This window comes from Ailuropoda melanoleuca, chromosome 16, assembly GCF_002007445.2.
Source record: "Ailuropoda melanoleuca isolate Jingjing chromosome 16, ASM200744v2, whole genome shotgun sequence".
In the NCBI taxonomy this organism is placed as follows: Eukaryota; Metazoa; Chordata; class Mammalia; order Carnivora; family Ursidae; genus Ailuropoda; species Ailuropoda melanoleuca.
Window position 1 is genome coordinate 13,616,364 of NC_048233.1, and position 17,558 is coordinate 13,633,921.

The 17,558-nt window shown below is 41.6% G+C and overlaps 1 long non-coding RNA gene across 1 annotated transcript; it reads left to right on the forward strand.

The window, feature by feature from the left end:
• Positions 1–6: 6 nt before the first annotated feature.
• LOC105237052 lies at positions 7–17,256 on the forward strand. The gene is made up of 3 exons (XR_002142405.2): positions 7–755; positions 9,986–10,142; positions 15,913–17,256. It is a non-coding gene; the product is annotated as an uncharacterized LOC105237052 (long non-coding RNA).
• Positions 17,257–17,558: the final 302 nt, after the last annotated feature.

Genomic DNA, 17,558 nt, shown 5'->3' on the forward strand with positions numbered 1-17,558 from the left:
GGCCAACAGGAGCAGCAGCGGCAGCAGCGGCGGCGGGGAGTGCGGCGCGGGCCGCGGGAGGCCCCCGGCCGGGCTGCGGCGGGACATGGCCCGGCGGCCGCGACCTCCCCGGGGCTGGACGACGCAGCTGTTGCTGGAGCGGCTCTAGAGCCGGCAGCCGGGTGCCGTGCCTCCGAGGTCGGGGCGTCCTTACTCTTCCATTAGCCCTGCCGGTTTGGGGCTTTTAGGGGCGAGGAAGCCTCACGTGGCCTTGGGAACAACCTTCGCGCCGCCGGGAAAGGCGGGTCCTTTCTGACCCTCGGGCACCGTGTGGGCTGGGCTGAGAAAGTGCCCCAGCCGCGCTCCCGGGATCTGGCGAGCGTACGTGCCACTTTCTCTGCGCTCGTCGGGCGGTGTGGCGGCCCCGGGCTTGAACCGACCCGTTCACGTCAACACCGCTAGCCTCCGTCGCCAGGGTCGGCCACTCGGCCACGCGTCTGTAGCGGTGGGCTGAGCAGTGGTGTGGCCTGCATACCCCTCCCTACACGCAGCTCAGGTTCTTGGCCATTCTGCAGGGGTCTTCACGGGTCCCTTGGCCCTCAGTGACTACTGCTTCTCCATCTCGAGCTGTTTAACCTCAATGCATTTGCTGTAGCCCGACTTTCGATCCTTTGCTTTTCTCTTCATTGGCTGGAGCCCCCACTAGACTGTGATTCAGACGGGGCTGAAACTAGATCTATTTCTGAGCCGCTGGGAAGTCCCCATTTCTGTGCTGGGTAAGTTGACATTGTGAAGTAGGCAAAACTATGCCTTGGGTGACATTGTGAAGTTGGCAAAGGGTGCCTTAGGTGACATTGTGAAGTAGGCAGAAGGCATTTTATTTTTTCAATAAGCATTTATGGAGCCCATCTTGTGTGCCAGGTGCCAGGGATATGAAGACCGTCAAGTGCATGACCTACCGCAGGCAAGAGGGACAAAGCCAGATAAATAAACAGGTGCCCCGAAGGTGCCATTAGTGCTGTCCTAGAGCTATGGTGAAGGTACAGTGTGGGAACCCAGGACGGGACAAGCCACTACTACAGAGCTGGGGGGCCAGGCACCCCACTCTTCTCTCCTGGTCTTTCTTCTAAGCTTAACTGCGGTGTCAAGGGGAGATGGGAAGGGAGGACGAGAAGCACTTTTTCTAGAGGCAGAAATAGATTTATAATTGTTAGAAAAGGTCTAGAACAATTACATCAAATCTCTGTACCAATTGTTGAACACAAGTCCTAAGTCATCATTTTGCTTGGTGACAGCACATTCATTATGTGAATGAAGGAACTGAGGACATTGTAAAAACTGCACATTTTTCTTCAAGTTAGAAAATTAAAGTGAGGGAAAATATGGGCATTTTGGTTGTGCCATGTTGGGAAGAGAGCTACATTAGGACCCACGAAGAAGTTGTGCCATCCCAGATATTAAATTCATGCTACCTTCTACCATCACCAACCCTTCCATTCCATAGAGCCGAGTGTTTGGATGTGAGCATATATATATATAAATACCTGATGCGAGCTGTAAGGCTCATCTCTCATGTAGTCACCAAATATTTGTTGACTTCCATGTGCCAGACATAGAGTAATAGACAAGATGGACCAAGCCCCAGCCCTCACAAAGCTTGGATTCTAATGGGGAAGCAAATTATGCAAATAAGCTAATTAATTCGATCAGGATTTCTCACTCTCCGCATTGGGACGTTTTGGACCATACAATTCTTTGTTGTGGGGGGTTGCCTTGTGCATCCGTTTGCCAGTATCCACTAAATGCCAGTTATCACCCCTCCCTCCAAGTTGTGACTATTTCAAATGACTTCAGACACTACTACCAAATGTTCCCCTAAGGGGCAAAATTGTCCTCATTTCAGAATAACTGGATTGGATGATGATACATCTTACCTTCTTTAAATTGGTGGGGTTTGCATATCTGGGAGGGAAATGAGCTGCAGAACTCACACCAAAGCTGAGGGGAGGAGGACCACAGAAGATGTGAACTATGAAATGGTTTTATCACTTTTCCAGTGGACATGAGTGGTTTGGGGCTGCTTATCCATTACCTTATTCCTGGTACTACTTTTTCATGGATCTGGACTCCACAGATTTAGAAGTTTCCATGAGGAAGGGAAGAGGCGTGTTTTCACCAAGAGGCACAATAGTAGTTTCATTGAATTGGAATTTGAAAATGCTGCCTGGTCTTCACTGGATTTCTTTGGGGAAAAAAAAAAGGCATGAATAGGATTATAGTGCTAGTTAGAGTGATTGAGCCTGAAAATGGAATGGAAACAGAGCTACACAGTAATAGGAGGGAGTAATAGGAAGGAGCTCGGGGGAGTTCCTGGTCTCACCATGTCCTACCGAAGTGATTGATGAATGTGCTGTCCCCTCACCTGGGAGCACCACCAGAGACGAAGGCTCTTCACCCCAGTAGACATAGAACCCCAGCCAGCTGAGATGTTGGCCTCAGGCTATAGCTGGGTGACCAGTTATAGAAACAGAGACAGTGACCTCTGTATTTCTTTCCTTGCTGTAACACACATATGGATTCAAAGTGTTACAGTTCAGAGGGGAGGGGGGTGGGGGAATGGGATAGGCCGATGATGGGTATTAAGGAGGGCACATATTGCATGGTGCACTGGGTGTTATACACAAGTAATGAATCATGGAACATTACATCAAAAACAAAGGATATACTGTATGGTGACTAACATAACATAATAAAAAATCATTATTAAAAAACAACAACAAAATGTTATAGTTCCAGAATGAAATGTACATAATGTAAATTTATTTCTTTTTCAAAAGATATGCTTAGCATTCAAACACTTATCCATTGATGGTAGAGATTTTAGGATGTCAGATTTTAGGTTACTCAGTCTCATTTGGGCTAAGTCCTTAGTATTCTTTGCCTTCTCCGCATCCTTCCCCCATTTCCTTGACTTTGATCTTGGTTTCAGGGAGCTTATGTATTGACCTGGTACTGGATAAGAGGCATCTACTCTGTGAGTCATCCCCTTGGCTTGGTGGTCTCTACTGACATGTGGTTTATCTCCTCTGGTCCTTTATCTTTGGTTCTTGGCCTTGGTTCTAGATTCTTAAATACTCTGTGTGTTAGTGAGGGTAATACTAGCTACTATGACAAACTCCAAAAATTCAGTGGGTTAATACAACAGAAGTTGATGTCTGGCTCATATCTCCATTCGATGTGGGAGTTCGTAGTATGTACGTAGCTTTCCTTCATTTAGAAATTTAGAAACCCATGAGAGACTATGGACTCTGAGAAACAAACTGAGGGCTTCAGAGGGAAGGGGGGTGGGGGAATGGGACAGGCTGGTGATGGGTAGTAAGGAGGGCACGTATTGCATGATCCACTGGGTGTTATACGCAAGTAATGAATCATTGAACTTTACATCAAAAGCCAGGTATGTACTGTATGGTGACTAACATAATATAATAAAAAAATATTATTATAAAAAAAAAAAAAGAAACCCAACCTCCTTTCATCTCGTGGTTCCACCATTCCCTAAAGCAGAGGTTCCCAAACTTTCTTGGTTCGTAGTGTCTTAAGAGTCTTAGTAATCTATTCTTGGGGCTGCAGACCAAAACAAATATTGAATGATTCCTTTTATTTAGTAGTTAGGGCCAAACAGTTTAACAATAGTAGTTTGCTCAATGTCCTAGGACAGCACTATGTTTTATTAAAAAATCGATGATATCCCAAATACACCCTTCAAAGTTCATTATGGTGTATTCTGCTGATATTACTGTTTCCCGTGTATATTTAATATATTCTAGGTATGCCTTGTGAGTTCATTACGATTGACAAACTGGATGCAGAAACCAGGACCCTAGGACCTTGGAGTCTTCTTCCAGCCAGAAGAAAGGGAAAAAAGTATGGGGAACGCACTCCTGATTTAATCACGTTTGCTCATATTCCATTGGCAATATCTAGACATATTGCCATACCTGTACGCCAGAGATGCTGGGAAATGCGGTCAGTGGCTGGAATATCACCTCTCTGTAGGGAAACAAGATTTTTAGTAGGCAGCTAGCTGTTTCTGATACCACTGGCAACCTCTCCATCCAGACCTGGATTCCATTGGGTCCTTTGGTTCATTCTCCTGTCTCTGATCCCTGGGGTGTGGCAGTAGGGACTCACAGATCCTCTAGTCTAGTGTGTCAATCAGTGAGCCCATCCGCGGGTTCACCTCTCCAGACCCTTCCCCCAGCCATTGCTACTGCACATCTCAGGTGCCAAGTGGGGACACATAACTCCATTACAAGGTTTGCAAGGTCAGGAGCTATGTTCTGGAAAGTTTAAGCATCGTCTCCTCTGCTCTGGTAATTCTAGACCTGTCTTGAGTTTCTATTACCAAATATTTCCACACACTGCCCCACCCATCAAATAGGCGACTCAGCCCCTGGGGGAAGGGTGGTGTTGGCCGTTGCATCAAGCCACTATGCATTTCTCTTATCACCTCCTCAGACTTTTTACTTCTTTGGATAGGAACTAATTCAACATTATTACAGTTTTTATTCCAATTTGTTGTTCTTGAATATGCCAGTTGCCCTTTTATTTCAATCTGTGTCTTTCAATTTTCCAAACCAAGTTTTTGCATATTTTAAAATATTTTCCTCTCCCAGATCCATAGATCTTACAATTTTTCAGCTTTGAAGACTATGGTCTATGTCTGCTTGGGACCTCAAAAGCCACACATTTTACTCTTTGATCTTTCAATAGTTTCATTTTTCCTCCCTTGATCAATAAGCCTTAGATTCTTGGAATAAATAGAGTGATGGAAGATTTACTAGATTAAACAGTGTCTCAGAAGAAAAATGTGTAGGGTAATGTTTTAGCTTACTATCTGACTATTCCATACATTTATGTCTAATTTTTCTTTTCTTTGGTATTCCTTCCCTCCATCATGGAGAGTAGGTTGTTTTGGTAGTTAAACTTACTATTTGGTCTATAAGGGTCCGAATATATAGTTTAAATTGTTAGAGAACCAAAGAAAGGGTAGTTATTCCCCAGAAATCCTGGCGTTGGGCTTGATGCCTGTAGAGTTCATTTTCTAGGAGCATAGAACACACTTTCGTACCGTTTGCCCACCCTTTCTTCTACTCGCTTGCCTGCCCTTTATTTAAGCTGCCACCCATTATAATTTCCAGACTGCAAGTGTCTTGTAAATGGGGTACACAAAAGAGGGGCTGTCACCAGTCAGAGATTGTAAAGTCACTCCCCTGTCTTAGCTCTAGGGTCAGAGCATGCGGGTGAGATGGACATCAGGAATAGTTTACTGCAGCCGGAAATGAGAGATTAAGAGAGAAGTTTCTGTACAAGTTGAACACTGATTCAGTGGCTTCTTCTTCTTATTTTTTGTACAGATGACAAACACGAACTTTTTATCCTGCTGATAGGCATTTTATCCCCACTTTTCCCTCCAAAGGGGCTGAAAAAGTCAGGGTGCAGAGCATTTTCTGCATTGTATAAAGATGTAATTTGGTGCCTGATAGCTCTTTTTTCAAAATGTTTCTAAACATTTCTGTCTCTCTCTCTCTCTTTTTTTTTTTTTCTGTCTCTTTTTCTGTCTCTTTCCTAAATTAAGTGGCCACATCCTGGAGTAGCTACCACCGGCTTCCTCTATTTATTTTTTTCTCTACTGTTAATATTTTAGCATCATCTTCATTCTACAGACAGAAGTACAAATGCTAAATAAAAACAATTCCAAACAGAACCATTTCTTAGTGGCACCTAACCTTGACTGTAGATGGGAAATAGTTCTGTGATAAATGTCCCTCCTTTTCTTTTAGGTTATAAGAAAGACTTTAAACCTGATGGGTATGTAAACAATGAATAAATGAAAAATGCTTGATAAATGTTTGATAAATCTGGCTGCTACTGATATTTTTAAACAAAGACAGTAAGAAGAAAATTTTAGACAGTTAGCATGGCTAGGAATTAGCATTATTAACCCAGGTCAAAACTCCAGAAAATGTTACTAGGGAAAGATTCTATTTCAGTCTAGTTGAGTAAACTAGATGTGCATCTCCTGGATATGGGAAATTGAGTTATAAATTGTGCATATTAATCTTCCAGGCAACTGTAGGCTGAGAAGGGAGTTCTGAGGGAATGGTGCCAAGAGAAATTTGAATACTCTCTCTGTTGAGAAACACATGCTGTCTGCTGTTCATTGGCTTCTGTTAAGTAACAAAAATTCAACTGAGTAAATTTAAAGATCAAACTGACTTTATTCAACAATTCATGAACTGAACAGCATCCCATCTAGCAAATAGAAAAGAGCTCCACTGAGCTGTAGAAAAGGAAAGGTTTTTAAAGGCAGGAAGGGCATGGGAAAAGGAAATTATTCCTGCATAAAGTACATTGTTTCAGGAAAGTTGCCCTCTTAAAGGGAGGAGAAGTGGGGATTGCCTAACTAGTACTGACCTGGTAATTCCAGGTTGACTGGTTAAAAACCACCCTCTCTGGAGAAACCACAGTTATGTTAGATATTAAGTTATGGCTTACTGATGTGGGACTTAGCACAAGTGACTCCATTTTGGAGCTGTTATCTCTCTCTCTCTCTCTCTCTCTCTCTCTCTCTTTTTAAAAACACTTCCTAGCTGGTTTACATCTTCAGAATCTCCTTTTCCATGCTACCTCCAATACCTAAACACTGGCTACCCTTTCCCCATCCTCTTTCAGCAGCCAGCAGGTTCCTTCTCTTAAAACAGATTCTCTCAAACCTCAATCCATCAGTCTACTGCCCCTGAGGCTAGACCGCATTTCAGGCTTATCAGAGTTTTCTCTTAAAAAGAGTGCTTTTCTCCCTGGGGGTAACTGCATACCACCTACTAAGAAAATAGTGGGTTCTGAATTGGTACAGAAGCAAAACCAAAAACATAATATGCTCATTCTATGGTGGGGAGGGGATGTTACCCACAGAGCATTAAAAATCAGATTAACTTTGCACGGAGAATCATCTACATGCTTTTGAAAAGAGAAAAGGTGGTGATCATGACATTTTACGCTGTGTTAATTTAAAAAAAAATTTTTTTTTTTTAAGATTTTATTTATTTATTCGACAGAGATAGAGACAGCCAGTGAGAGAGGGAACACAAGCAGGGGGAGTGGGAGAGGAAGAAACAGGCTCATATCGGAGGAGCCTGACGTGGGGCTGGATCCGAAACGCCGGGATTACGCCCTGAGCCGAAGGCAGACGCTTAACCGCTGTGCCACCCAGGCGCCCCATGCTGTGTTAATTTTAGTTCATGCATTAAGGTTAACACATTTTCAAGGACTTAGAAAATAGAACTTTTATCAATCATTATTGAAAAAACTACTTTGATAAACATCAACTGACTGACAAGTCAAAATTAAGGCCTGAAGAATGCGGAAGACAGAATATAACCATCGAGAGTGGTTTACTAGACAGTAGTTCGTGACCTTATCCTAACAGCAGCTAGCCCCTCCAGGTCCTGGAAAGCTTGCTTCCAAATTCATGAGAGACTAACGCATCCCTAACCCCCTCCCAACTTGAAAGTCTATAATCATCACTCCTCACAACCCCAGGGTAGTTCTTTCTGCCCATGGGTCCTATCCCCATGCTTTAATAGAACCACCTTTTTTGCACCAAAGACGTCTCAAAAATTTTCTTGACCGTTTGCTCCCGAACCCCAACATTTCACATCATTTTCTTTCTGCTTCCTCTTCCTGCCCCGTGACACAGGTGCATTTCTCAAGCTGCATGCTTCATAGCACGGGGTAGACTGGTTCCTTGCTGTGGCTGATTGCCATTTAAAGCCCTTGTAGGTGCTTTTCTGCTCAGTGCTTGCTACACAGCAACTTGGTTGGAACACTGTGTCAACAAGAATTACTTAACAGAAGCAAAGTTGCATAAAAACCATAATGGCCATCTTCATTGCCAAATCAAATAAATTGAGCAATGATTTTCTACATCCTGATAACTTCTTGAATAACAAGTCATGCTTTTCAAAATCGGCTATGAAAAACAAGTGACTCAGGGACAATCTATTAACAGTCCCGGAGCCCATCCTCTTACTGTGTATCTTCTAGGGAATGACCTTCCTAACTTTGCTTCGGTAGTGTGGGATCTTTGGCTGAGCTAAACCAGAATTCATGTTTGGATGTGTCTGATGCATGCACGAGCCTGTAGGTAGCCACCTGCCTGAGTTGGTTTGTACTGAGGAAGGAAACTGGAGCGGTAGGTTTGTGTGAGGGCACTTTGGGGAAAGCAAAGTGGTTGGGAAGAAGGAAGAAGGGAGATGGAGAAAAGCACGGTGTCGCCGCCATAACTTGCCTGCCTTGTTAACTTGATTTGAGCTCTTGGAAGAGAAGGGGCTTTAGAGAGAGGCAGAAAAAGCGAATTTCAAAGAGTTTGTGAGACTTGGGGCCATTAGGTCATTGTTTTGATGCCCACACGACAGCAAGAGCCATGGAGAGGGGAAGAGAATGATTTCTTCGTGGGCATGGCCTCCACTAAGTAAAAACTCCAGGGAGGGCCAAATTGCATGAACACTGTGAAGATAAAATGCACCATATGGTAAAACCCCACCATCATGCTATGAGCAGAGTCCAAAAATGAAACAGTTTAATACAAGGGACCTGCTTTTGCAAGTTTAATGAAATAGACGTGTGGCTGGGAGAAGGATGGGCCTCAACTGCCAGTTGTATCAAAACTGAATTTGTTTCACAGCATGCATATTTGTATGTAAGCTGTTCTATGTCTAAATGGGCACAATTTTTAAATGGGGTGGGGAAGGGGAAGCTGGCTAAGCAAAGGAAAGAATTATGTGAGTGTATTATAATGGATGTTTCTGTATTGTAGGATTTGGGGTGATTTTTTTTCCCCATGTCGGTATTTTTAAAAATTTTTATGCCCAGAATATAATAGTTTTCTCAGTTAAAAATTTTATTTTTATTTTAAAATATCCATAGGAAATCTCATTTTATATAAAAAAGTGAAGGTATTTGAAGGCGTCCTCACTGAACAAATCCTCTAAATTGATTGTAACTAGAATCCATAGTTTTACATTGGCTATTGTATAGTTTGAAACATAAAGTATATTTTAGATCAAGCTTTCTCACTTTAAATGAACTTATTGATGAAACAATAAGTTCAATAACAATTTTTGGACCTGTTCTTACACTTTTTTTCAAAGTCTCTTCGGTGCCAAAAGCAAACAGTTGGGTGTATAAATCATCTAGGAAGCATTTTCAAAATGCTCATGGTTGCTTCATGCTGCCCCCTTATCAATCTCATCTTCTCTGGACTGGGATTTTAAAAACTTCCCAGAAGATTCAAATTCCCCCTAGCCCGTGTTGTTGAAAGCCACCAGCCTATATAAGAAAGTTCCAATTTCATAGACTGGTCTTCACAATATGACTCTATGCCTTTCTATCTCATTGCATCTCTCCTGGGTGAACCCTCTTCTGGTCTACTGTGGGTCTGAAATATCTTGCCCTTTCTCTCCATTTTTGATGAGTTTGTTCTCCTAGCTTATTCCTTTCCTCCCTTCCTTTCCAAACCAATCTGTCTTTTAAGGCTCAGCCCTATGCCCAAATTGGCTATGTTCAACACACACTTTGGAGAGCTTAGCAAAAAATAAGTCACTATGCTAGATACTGTCAGGACCTCCATTAGAAGGCTTGTGGCTACTGCCCCCAGAGGAAGAACTCACTGTCCGGTAGTGGATTTGGGTAAGTACACAAATTACCGTGATGGGCAAGCCAGATTAATACTAAGAGCCACACAGGTACGAGTTGTGTGAGGGTCCAAGATGGAAGATTGAGCTCTATCCTGAAGCTGCTTTGACTTTTTCCTTCCTGAAATTATTCTTTATAGCACTAATTCTGGCTCTTATTTTCTATTTTATGGGTGTTTCGTGTATGTGTACGCTCCTTAAATAACCTTGAAATCAAAAGCAAGTCTTAAATGAATTTCGTTTTCCCCCAGAGTAGCCCCAAATCGTGAGTTGCATGGAATCGAATTCCAGCATGGGTGGATTATCCGACAGTATGGATGACAAGAATTCAATGGCTCCAGCAGGAGAGTGACTTTAGATGCCCCACACTCTGAAAAAGAGACTCCACGAATCCTTTCCAAATAAACGGTAAGCTAAGTAAAAGCCGAAAGATTGTCCTTTAACCTCCAAAACTGGGCCCCTGGTCTTCCTTTCAACCACATCGGTTCACTAGTTTCACATGGAGAGAATGTAATGCTCTGAAGAGAATGAGTTTGTCTTTCTATCCGTTATGCTTTGCCCGCGACACCGTTTATTGACCCAGGATTGGATGGCCTAGGGCATCCCTTGTGTTCACTTCCCACCTTATCTCCCTTATTCTGATCAGTGAAGCATAGTGATTACGGTATGTGGCTTCCAGAACCAAATCATATGGCTTCAGATCTTCACTTTGCCACTAACTACCTGCCATCATTTTGCCAGTAACTTTATGTCTGTGCCTTTGTTCCCTCATCTGTATAATGGGAGTAATAATGCTACTACCTACCTCCTAGGTGTTTTACGAGTTCAAGGAGCTAAAGTGATTTGACGATATCTGTGTAACATAATATTTCACGAGTGCTCTCTTGGTCCAGTTTTGAAGTCAGAGCTAAAAACTCCTTTCCTCTTGCAGGTAGTTTGCTAAGCCCCCGCCCCGATTACTTCCCTTGTCAGGCTCTAGCACCCCCGGGTTACAGTATCCAGGACCCAAGCGCCAGAGACCCCCAGGCGCCTAACACCCAGGGATGGCCTGTTCTTCTTTGGGTCCTTGGAATTAGTCAAAATACCCAATTCCTAGAAAATCACAAAACCTAGCTGACACCACCCTACCTGCCATAAAACAGCCCTTTTGGCTCCGCTCGCTGACCCTGTCTCAGGCACGCACTGCTGTGGCCTTGCGCGGCTGCCTTCTCTAGTTTGGAGCTGAAAGTAACAAAAGTTCTGCCTTCTGTCCGAGTGTCACCGTGCTATGTCCTCCATCCAGAGAACCTATTGGCATGCCTAATACCATATAATTATGAGATTAACTAGTACAGGTGAAGCACTTAATAAGCGTTACCTTTTTTTTTAATATAAAAAAGGGGTTTTCTATTCCCAATTTCTGTAAAATTCTGTGCACACAGATGTTGCAAAACTATTCCTTTTTAGAATTTAAACTATTTAACCTTTAGGTTGAAGCTAATCTCAGTAGAAAAATATCTTTTCAGTGTTAATTTAGTTTTTTTTTTACTTTATTGTATTCCAATGTACGAGCTAAAATATACTGAAGGAAACCAGAATGTTACCCCAAAATAGGCCTCTTTGAGATAAAAATTATTTTGAGCTGAAGGCAATTAAGAAGCGATAAACAAAGAAGGGCCTCCTTTTCTGCGTGAAGGCAGGAAATAAATTCTTTTACTGGAGACACATTTTATCGGCCCAGAGAGAGCACCAGAAGAATCTGCAAACAAACCTTGTTAAACTAACTCTTATTTAAGAAAGAAAAGGACCACCTAGTCCTGGTCCTAAACCCCTTTGTCTTCTCAACTCTTCACAAATTCCTTGTTTCTTTGTCCAATAGGTATACAAGCTTCCTGTTCTGGTCACTTCTTTGGGTCTTCATTCTCTTGTGAAGACTTCCATGGACATATTCAACACAACTTGTGTGCTTTTCTCCTGTTAGTCTGTCTTTCTCAGTTTAATTTTCAGACTCTGGCAGGGACCCTCAGAAGGTCAAGGAAAAGGTTTTCCTCCTGTACAATATCACCATGGAAAATACAATTAATACATCTAAAAGGCAGCTTAGGGGCGCCTGGGTGACTCAGTCAGCTCAGCAACCGACTTGGTTTTGGCTCAGGTCATGATCTCAGGGTCGTGAGATTAAGCCCTGCGTCAAGCTTCACGCTCAGCACAGAGTCTGTTTGAGATTCTCTCCCTCTCCATCTGCTCCTCCCCTTGCTCACGCTCTCTCTCTCTCTCTCTAATAAATAAAATCTTAAGAAAAAAAAAAGTGGCCAGAGTGGGCATCCTTGTCTTGTTCCTGACCTTAGAGGAAGAGTTTCAGTTTTTCATCGTTGAACATGATGTTAGCTGTGAGCTTTTCATATAGAGCCTTTGCTATGTAATTTCCTTCTATTTCTACTTTGTTGCAAGTTTTTAATCATGAGAGTGTGCTGAATTTTGTCAAATGCCTTTTCTGCATCTATTGAGATGATGAGGTATTTTTTTTCTTTGCCCTGTTAATGTGATGTATCACACTGATTGATTTGCTTATATTCAACTGAACTTGCATCCTGGGGAAAACTCCCACTTGATCGTGGACATGATCCTTTTACTATGCTTTTGAATTTAATTTGCTTCTATTTTGTTCAGTATCTTTTCCATCCCTTCTTTTCAGCCTCTGTTTGTCCTTAAGTCTAAAGTGAGTTTCTTATAGACAGTATCGTCAGCTTTAAAAAATATTTTTCTTTTGTCCCTTCAACCATTCTATGTATTTTGATTGGGGAGTTTAATGTATTTACATTTAAAGTAATTATTGATAGATAAGTTCTTCCTATTGCCATTTTATTAATTGTTTGATATCTATCTTGTAGTTCTTTTGTCCCTTCTTTTCTCTCTTGCTGTCTTCCTTTGTGCTTCATTGATTTTTATTATTATTATTTTTTTTTCAGTAGCATGCTTTGATTACTCTCTCATTTCCTCACTTTCTTTTGTGTGTTTTCTTTCTTTCTTTTCTTTTTTAGACAGAGAAAGTGTGTGCACGAGGAGGAGGAGGGGCAGAGGCAGAGGGAGAGGGAGAGAGAGAACCCTAAGCAGGCTCCACATCCATCATAGAGCCTGACAGGGGGCTCGATCCCATGACCCCGAGAACATGACCCGAGCTGAAATCAAGTGTCGAATGCTCAATCGATTGAGCCACCCAGGTGCCCCTCTTCTGTGTATTTTCTGTAGGTATTTTCTTTGTAATTACCGTGGGGCTTACAGAAAACTTCTTACACCTTTAACACTCTGATAAAAGTTGATAAAAACTTAACTTCAGTTACAAGATCCTTTACTTTTATGTCTCTCCCCCAAACACTTTGTGTTATTGATGTCAAATTTTACATCTTTTTTTATTGTGTATCCACTTCATGTATTTTTATAGTTTTTATAGTTGCAGTTTTTTATACTTTTGTATCTTAACTTCTACCCTTGAACTAAGCGTGATTTATACACTACTATTTCAGTATTGCAGTATTCTGCATTTCTCTCTATATTTACATTTACCAGCAAGTTTTATGGTTCATATACTTTTGTGTTGCTGTTTAGAATCCTTTTGTTTCAAGTTGAAGAACTCCCTTCAGCATTTCTTGCAAGTCTGCTTTAGAAATTTTCTCTTTGTCTTTAGCAAACATGTACATGCTAGTCCCAACTGCTGCCTCTGTTCTCAGTGGCTCCCAGTCTGGGGCCCTCTGCTCTCAGTGCTCAAATTCATGTAAGACAGAAACCAGTCCCTTGGGCAGTCTTCAGCAAAGTGAGAATTTGGGGTGTATCATCCAGTCCTTTTCTCCCCAGGGACAAGCTAGGGACTGAGGGTTTCCTCTCAGTTGGGTGGTGCTGTGTCAGAGGGAAGAGATTATGGTGAGAGCGTGCCTTGAGTTTTCCTACTGGCTTTGATGTGCATGGCTTTGCACTCACCAAGGGTGCAGGACCCTCTCATCTGGTTTCTGGATTTCTCACGAATAGAATTGCACTCACCAAGGGTGCAGGACCCTCTCAACTGGTTTCTGGATTTCTCACGAATAGAATTGGTCTGTGTGTTACTGTTGAATTGATGGGTCTGTGGGAGGAAGGAGGGTCCCAAGCTTTCTATTCTGCCATCTTGTGGATGTCACTCAGGTATTATTCTTCTTATTGAGTTTTAAGAGTTCTTTATATATTACAGACATAAGACTTTTACTAGATATGTCGTCTGCAAATATTATCTTGCAGTCCATGGTTTATCTTTTCATTCTTTTAACAGTGTCTTGAAAAAGCAGAAAGTCTTAATTTTTATGAAGTCCAATGTTTTCATCTAGAAATCCTATATATTTAGGTCTAGGATCCTTCTTGGATTAATTTTTGTACATTATGCAAGATATTGGTGAATATTTTTCCTTCCCTGCCCTGCCATTTACCCCACCCTCATTTGTTCATTTTTTCCCCCAACCCCTTCAGGGTAGTTATGCCATTCATTTGTAATACTTTTAAGCAGCTTTATTACTGTTGTCATTCCAGTTTTAGTATGTCCTCCCTCCTCAACCCTGGTTGATTTAAATTATATGTATTTTCTGAGTAGATGAACCACTAACAGAGTTCTAAAATTCAGAACACAGAAAGTTATACCCACAGAAGTGTCACACCTCCCCTCCCATTCTTTCTACCTTGTTCCAATTCTCACATTTTTTTTACCCCCCCTTCCCATCCACCCCCTCCAGAGAACCAATCTTCTAAGGTTTTGGTTTATCCTTCCTGTTTCTTTTTCACAAATGATACGTGTATATTTTATTTTCCTTTTTTAGCTGAAAGGTATCATACTAAATACTCTTTTACATGCTGCTCTTTTCACTTAAAAATATATCCATAGCAGTTCATAGAGACAATTATTTCTTACAGCATTTTCTAGATTGCCACAGTTTGTTGAACAGTTTCCAATATATGGGCATTTAGGTTGTCTCCAATATTTTGCAATGACAAACAACCCTGCATTGTGCAGAGATGTTTTCATATTGCTGGAGGTGTATCTTCAAGGTAAATTCCTAGAAGTGGGATTGCTGGGTCAAAAAGTATTTACATATTTACTTTTGTTATACTAACTTGTTTGCTGAAGCCTTCTCCAAAAGCGTGTACCAACCAGTTTGTATTTCCACCACCAAATAAGAGAATGCCTGCTTCCATAAAGTCTTATCAACAGAATAGGTGCCAATCTGATAGTATTTTTTGCCATACACAATTTTCTATCTTTGCATAGTCACATTTATAAATGTTTAATTTATTGACTCTGGATTTTGATAATTTAATAATTTTTATAATTTCAAAGCTTTTTGTTATACTGATGTTAAAGAAGTGGTCACTTGTATTTTATTCTAATCCTCATATAGTTTCCTTTTTGACTTTTATTTTCCTGATGCATTTGAAATGTACTCTGATGTACAACAGTAGTCATTTTATTTTTTCCCAAATGGCCAAGCAGTTGTCCCAGCATCATTTATTACCAAAGTCCATCTTCATCCCAAATTATTCGAGATGCCATCTTTATCATATGCTAATTTCCATGTCTACTTGGATTTGTTCTATTCCATTGGTCCATCCATCTATTTATGTTCCAATCACCACACTGTTTTAATTAGAGAGGCTTTACAATATATTTTAATATTTGGTTGAGCTAGTCCCCTTCGTTTTTTTTCTTTTTGTGTTTTCCTATCTATTCTTACATTTTTATTTTTTATATGAACTTTAGCAAAGACTTGCCTAACTCCATATAACTTTTGTTGCTATTTTATTGAAATTGTGTTAATCTTATGTTACTTGGGGGAGAACTAATATCCTTATGATGTTGAGTCGTCTTATCCAAGACCATGGTTTCCAAGAATACTTTTTACCATCTCAGTAGCAAGTCATATTGAAAACTCTCACTCGTTCAACACTTACTGTACATTTAACACATGTCAGGTACTGTGCTGGGCATTGGAGATGTGGTGAGTAAAATAGTTTTAAATTCCACATAAATACATAAATGAAAGTGCACATGTGTCTCCATTAGAGTTAAACTCCATGTGTCAAAGTAACTTAAGCTTTAGGTCTGTGATGTTTAGTCTGCTGAGGGTTTGCTATGGGTCTGTTTTGTTCCGTACTTTTCTAAACTAACCTCTTTCCTCTGTAGGGGTTTGCTTTGAAAAGGACTGAACTGGCATCATTGGGCGTCTAAAGCTTCAACAGGACCACCTGGCATCACAGTGAACCTACTTAGGCATTTTTTTTTTTTTTTGAGAGAGAGAGACAGTGATAGTGACAGAGATGGAGAGAGAGAGCTCAAGCAGGGAGGAGGGGAAGAAGCAGGCTCCCAGCTGAGCAGGGAGCCCAACACAGGGCTCGATCCCAGGACCCTGACATCATGACCTGAGCCAAAGGCAGACGCTTAACTGACTGAGCCACCCGGGCGCCCCGTACTTAGGCATTACTAACAGCGTCACAGTTACCAGTTCCACCCAGTTGACTAAATGCCTGCACGAATCCAGCTGTTTTGTCCGTGCCTCCACTCCACCAGCTGAGCTCTGAAGGAGAAAACCAATCAGCAGAAAAGTTTGGTGCTATTAGGCATTCATAAATCTCAACCTGGACCAGCCCCTCAACTCTGCCTAAACATGCTGTTGTTTCTTTGGTCACTTTACTTTCTTCCTTCTGCAAAGACTGCTTCAAACTCTCCTCACTCTCTTCAAATTTCTCCTATAATTTGCCTTGTTCGGAGCAGATGACCCCTTCTCCGACTGCAGAGAGAAAGTAAAAGTCATCCAGTGGGAACTTTCTCATCTTCCCTCCAGAAACTGTACATCAGTATCTGGATTTCCACCCATCTCTGTTCCAGCCTGTTCCGGTAAAGAGGAGCCTGTCCTCTCATTATCTAAGATCGATTTCCAACATATCTGATTCTCCTGTCGTCTTTCCCCTTTTCCCTCCTAATTCAAACGAATGCTATCAACTCTTTATTCTCTCTTCTCTCTCTTTGGCCTCTCTCTTTATTCTTTCATTGTTGTGCAAAACATGTAAACCTGCTGAAACCTATCATTAAAAACAAATCCAACAAAATCCTTCATCTTATTTTCCCTTCTAGCCATGGCCATGTCTCCCCTCTCCTTCATAGCCTAATTTCTTAAGTCATTTGATGTTGTAAGGCTAACTAGAGACACTCCTCCTGGATGCAGAAGGGTACAGACACTGAGAAGTGGAAGAAAATACAGAGACAGCTGTAGACCACCACAGTGTACGTGGGCTTTGTGGCTAGATTGAATCCAAGGGGCAGGGGCCGCAGGTGACACGTGAGATCTGCTTGCCTGTGGCGAACTGCGTAAAATGAGCATTATGGCGTAAGTGTGGGTCTGGAATCAGTCCTTTTATTTGAAGATTTTAAATGACAATATTTACTTTGCAGCATTGTTCTGGGGATTAAATGACCTAATGGGTGTAAAGCTACTTGTCACCGTGCAGGCCCAATAAATTTTACCTATTATTACTTTTGCAATCGTAATTATGTTGCCAGATGGACAGCTCTGCCCAACCAAATATGAAAGCATGCACATTCAACACAGAAATAAATATAAAGTAACACAGCTGTCTTGGAACTACATGTTGGCTGATGCTTTAGACATTCATTCATTCATCATTCATTCATCAAGAAACATGTATCCGTAACTTTGCTAGGCATTCAGGATTGCAAAGAAGAATAAGACAAAATCTGCTGTCAACGATCTCTCAGTTTAGGGCAGTCAAGGCATAAGCATGTAATTATAACATTGTGTGCTAACTGCAGTG